Source organism: Nicotiana tabacum, chromosome 15 (genome assembly GCF_000715075.1).
Source record: "Nicotiana tabacum cultivar K326 chromosome 15, ASM71507v2, whole genome shotgun sequence".
Classification (NCBI taxonomy): Eukaryota; Viridiplantae; Streptophyta; class Magnoliopsida; order Solanales; family Solanaceae; genus Nicotiana; species Nicotiana tabacum.
In genome coordinates, this window is record NC_134094.1 from 124388042 (window position 1) to 124394041 (window position 6000).

Below are 6000 nucleotides of genomic sequence, written 5' to 3' on the forward strand. Positions count from 1 at the left end.
TTTGAAAGATAGTATTTGAGGATATTATATTTGAAAGAGAGTTTAGGAAGAATTATATGTGAAAGATATTTATTTGAAAGACTTGATTTAATTGGGTGTAATTATATTTATTAATTATTTAGCGATATTAATGGTGTTCTTGTTGTCTTGTTGTGCATATCACTGGTTATTTTATATCGCCCTTATTGTTATCTGTTCCTACTATTTTGTATATTATATTGCACATGCTATTAGACTAGTGAGTGTCTTGACTGTACCTCGTCTCTACTCCATTGAGGTTAGTCTTGATACTTACTGGGTACCGACCGTGGTGTACTTATACTACACTTCTGTACATTTTTGTGCAGAGCCAGGTATTGGAGATATCGGACTTGAGCAGAGTAAAGAGGGATCGTAAGGATTCAAGGTAAAGCTGCTTGGTCGTCGCAGTCCCTTGGCGTCTTTTCGTTTCATTGTACTGTTAATTTTTAATCAAACAGTATTGTATATTCGGTTCTCGTGATCATTCCATGTATTCAGTTAGAGTTCGTGACTCAATACTACCAGTCTTGGGAGATTGTATATTATCACGACGCCTATGATGAGATTTTGGGTCGTGACAGGTGTAAATGATTTTCACCCGGTAGAAGTCCCCAAAATATTCATGTGGCTGGTTTTTCTCCATCCAAAAGAAAGCACGAAAAGTTGTTTGGGCTGTATATATTCATCTTAAAACTGGAAAACTAAAATAAAGGTCCTTACTATGAAAACCTGACACACTGAACATCTAAAAACAACTTCACCAAGATAATCATATAAAAACTGTTAAATCATAGCCAAAAATCTTAACATGAACATAAATGGCTTGTAAGTCAATAGTTGTATGTTACAAACTTCAAAAATATTACATAGTACAAGCTTTACTGACTAGTAGAGTGTATACGGTCAAAACCGAGTTCGGCCTTCGAACGCCTGGTCGAGATGGGAACATACTAGACCGAAGAGCGTCTTCATAATACCGGGATAAGATCCAAAGCCAGGTTACCGAGCTTCGAATTTCAGGGACCGATCAATACCGAGATCGAAGTCATTATCGAGCTCGAATCCAAAATTGAACTATGATGTGAAGTGACGTTATCGAGCTTAAGAGTCAAAGACCGATCAATACTGAGCCCGAATTAATACCGAGCCCCGAGTCAAAATCGAGCTCGAGTCAATATCGAGTTCGAGTCAATATCGAGCTCGGGTCAATATCGAGCCAATAGACAAGAGCCGTTACAGCCGCACTAAGAAAGGGAATCTCGGCAGAAATTAGGGAAAAACTGATTTATCATGGGTTCCCCACTATGTATTTTTAATTATATCCAAAGTAGGATCCCTCCACTATAAGAGGGATGGCTATTATTCCTGTAAAGGGGGATCGATCAAGTCATTCATACACTGTAACTAAAATACTGTTGATACATTCCTATATTGGAAGATTATCCTTTGGAGCTTCATACATTATTTTATCTTGCTTGTTCATAAATCATCCTCTTTTCAACTTTGCTTATTTTTCATCCTTTACAGTCAATATTTGATATTTTTATTTCCCTTTACGATTCATGTCAAGTTATACCACGTATCCTTAGAACTACGTATAAATTCAACTCTATCCGTTTTTCAGGTAAACAGTTTGGCGCCCACCGTGGGGCTAAGGATAGCAGTGGTTATTTGATACGAATCTGCAAAACACACCATTTTACGTTTGTTGTTGAAAGTGTCTTTGATTTTGGATTAGCAACGATGAACTCTCAATTAATGGCCTTACCTATCGACAACGAAGTTGGCCTTCAAGGTGAGAACAACAACTTGATGCCTAGGGCCGAAAGGCCACTTATCCATACCGTTGGGGCTCGAGTCGAAGTACCATTAGACATTAATCCGCATGTAGCCATTGAGGCAAACCAACATTCTAAACCTGGAAATAACATTCATGGTGGTACTCGATATGCAACTCGAGACACCCATAACGTTGAGGAAAACGGAATCAGCTTGCGTATGATTTTCAAAATGTTACAAGCTCAACAAGTAGTGATAGCTCAGTTGCAGAGTCAAACCCAGATACCGAGCAGGCCGGAGCCCAGTCCACCCCGCGAAGTCACCCACAGAATGGAGCCAGCTATAGTAAGGCAAATGAGCAAGAATCGGGAACTAATCCCAAAATTACTAAGATGTTTGAAGAACTGACCAAACGAATAAAATCCGGAGAAAGGAGGATCAAGGCAAACAACAAAAAGGTGGAAACGTATAATTCCAGGGTCGATCAGATCCCGGGGGCACCACCAGTGTTGAAAGGTTTGGATTCCAAAAAATTCGTGCAAAAGCCTTTTCCACCAAGTGCAGCTCCAAAACCGATCCCCAAAAAATTCTGCATGCCCGATATTCCTAAATATAATGGAACGACCGACCCCAACGAACATGTCACCTCTTATACATGTGCCATTAAAGGGAATGACCTAGAAGATGATGAGATCGAATCTGTACTGTTAAAAAAATTCGGTGAGACTCTTTCGAAGGGAGCAATGATTTGGTATCACAACCTGCCACCAAACTCCATCGACTCATTCGTCGTGTTAGCAGATTCTTTCGTAAAGGCGCACGCATGGGCCATAAAGGTCGCAACGAGGAAATCAGACCTTTTCTAGGTAAGACAAAAGGGTAATGAAATGCTGAGGGAGTTTGTGTCTCGATTTCAAATAGAATGCATGGAATTGCCACCGGTCACAGATGATTGGGCCGTTCAAGCTTTCACCCAAGGGTTGAACGAGCGGAGTTCGATAGCATCACGTCAGTTGAAACAAAGTTTAATCGAGTATCCGACCGTAACATGGGCAGATGTGCACAACCGATATCAATCGAAGATAAGGGTCGAAGACGACCAACTAGGGGCCCCTTCCGGTTCAGTACATCCAAATAGGTCAGTAGTCAAAAATCAGAGGGACATCGAAAGGGAGCCAAGGTCGAACAGAGAATGATATCAACCATATACCGCAGATCGAAGGAACAATGGTTTAGGACACAGTTCCGCCCGGAACAATCAAAGAAGTGATCGAGGACAGAGTTCTCGGGGACTTATGAGCAAAAGTGGTTTTGACAAGTATGTTGATCCCACAGAGGCACCTCAGTTATCAGAATATAACTTTAGCATCGATGCATCAGGCATTGTATCGGCAATCGGAAGGATCAAAGATACTAGGTGACCCAGACCCATACATACCAATCCTTCCCAAAGAAACCCAAATTTGATGTGCAAGTATCATGGCACGCATGGTCACAAGACCGAGGATTGCAGACAATTAAGGGAGGAGGTAGCCCGTCTATTCAGAGAAAGAGACGCCAACAAGAAAAATGAACAGGAGGAACCCCAACATGTCATTCATATGATCGTCGGTGGGGTCGACATTCCACAGGGACCCATGTTTAAACACACTAAGGTATCAACCACTAAGGAAAAATGAACCCGAGATTATGCGCCCGAAGGCACTTTGTCATTCAACAACGAAGAAGCAGAAGGCATTTCTCAGCCCCACAACGACGCTTTGGTAATTTCTATCTTATTAAGTAAAGTTCGAGTTAAGCGTGTTTTAGTGGATCCAGGTAGTTCGGCGAATATCGTCCGATCGAGGATCGTGGAATACTCGGCCTACAGAATCAAATCGTACCCGCAGCTCGGGTTTTAAACGGCTTCAATATGGCCAGTGAAACAACTAAAGGGGAGATTATTCTACTGGTGAACGTGGCTGAAACAATTCAAGACACCAAGTTCCACGTAATCGAGGGTGACATTAGATACAATGCCCTGCTCGGAAGGCCTTGGATCCACAATATGATGAGGGCAGTCCCTTCGACCCTCCACCAAGTGATGAAATTCCCGATGTCGGATGGTGGAAAAACAATATACGGGGAACAACATACTACAAAGGAAATGTTTGAGGTCGATGAGGTAATACCGATATCGACACTATCAACCTCGGAAAGTTCGAGCATCAAAGGTAAAGAGGAAGTCAAATAGCAATCACAGCCATCAGTCTTGACCGAATCGGGGAAATAGGAGATAGAAGAGGAGGAGGAGGACTTTCTGACCCCTCAAACTTTTATTGTTCCCAAAGATTCCGATGCCACCAAATCAACGATCGAAGAGCTGGAACAGGTTATATTGATCGAGTACCGGCCCGAGCGAAAGGTATACCTGGGAACGGGATTAACCCCTAACTCAGAAAAAGGCTTATTCAATTTCTTATTGATAACATAGATTGTTTTGCTTGGTCCCATTTAGACATAACAGGGATCCCACCGGAGATAACGACGTATCGGCTAAGCCTGGACCCCGGGTTCAAACCGGTGAATCAAAAGAGGAGACCCCAGTCTGAGATAAAGCACGCATTCATAAAGGATGAGGTAACTAAACTTCTCAAAATAGGATCCATTCGGGAGGTGAAATATCCCGAATGGTTAGCCAATGTAGTTGTAGTCCCTAAAAAGGGAACAAACTTAGAATGTGTGTAGATTATAAGGATTTAAACAAGGTATGCCCCAAAGATTCTTTTCCGCTGCCCAACATCGATCGCATGATCGATGCCACGACCGTCCACGAGGTCCTTACTTTTCTCGATGCCTATTCCGGATATAATCAAATACAAATGAATCCGGAAGACCAGGAAAAAAGACTTCATTTATCACAAAGTATGGAACATATTGTTATAATGTAAAGCCCTTCGGGCTAAAAAATGCAGGAGCTACTTACCAACACCTAGTAAATAAAATGTTCGAAGAACAAATAGGTAAATCAATGGAAGTTTATATTGACGACATGCTAGTTAAGTCCCTGCGCGGAGAGGAACATTTGGTTCATTTGCAGGAAACGTTCGAGATTTTAAGAAAATACAACATGAAGCTCAACCCCGAGAAATGTGCTTTCGGGGTCGGTTCGGGCAAGTTCCTTGGCTTCATGGTATCGAATCGGGGGATCGATATCAACCCCGATAAAATCAAAGCCATCGAAGACATCACCGTCGTGGACAGTATAAAAGCCGTACGGAAGCTAACCGGATGGATAGCTGCCTTAGGGCGATTCATTTTGAGGTCCTCGGATTGAAGTCACCGATTTTTCTCTCTACTCAAAAAGAAGAGCGATTTCGCCTGGACCCCGGAATGCCAACAGGCATTAGAGGAATTGAAGCGATACTTATCGAGCCCACCGCTGTTTCACACTCCGAAGGCAGATAAGAAACTTTACTTGTACTTGGCAGTATCAGAAATAGCGGCAATTGGTGTCCTAGTTCGAGAGGAGCAAGGTACTCAATTTCCCATTTATTATATAAGTCGAACCTTAGGGGAAGCAGAAACTAGATATCCGCACTTAGAGAAATTGGCACTTGCACTGATAAGCGCCTCTAGAAAGTTAAGACCATACTTTCAATGTCACCCCATATGCGTATTAACCACTTACTCACTTCATAATATTTTGCACAAGCCCGAACTATCGGGCAGATTGGCCAAATGGGCCGTCGAACTCAGTGGGTACGATATCGAATATCAACCCCGGACGGCCATCAAGTCTCAAATTTTAGCGGATTTCATGGCCAATTTCTCGCCAACCCTTGTACCCGAAGTTGAAAAGGAACTCTTGTTAAAATCGGGTACATCATCAGAGGTATGGACCCTCTTCACAGACGGTGCCTCGAATGTGAAGGGGTCCGGGTTAGGCATCGTTTTGAAGCCGCCCACGGGTAGCACTATTAGGCAATCTATCAAAACTTCTAAGTTGACTAACAATGAGGCCGAGTACGAGGCCATGATTGCAGGTCTCGAGCTAGCTAAAAGCTTGGGAGCAGAAGTCATTGAAGCCAAGTGTGACTCTTTACTGGTGGTAAACCAAGTAAACAAAACCTTCGAAATTCGAGAGGATAGAATGCAAAGGTATTTGGACAAACTGCAGGTAACTTTGCACCGTTTCAAAGAATGAACTTTACAACATGT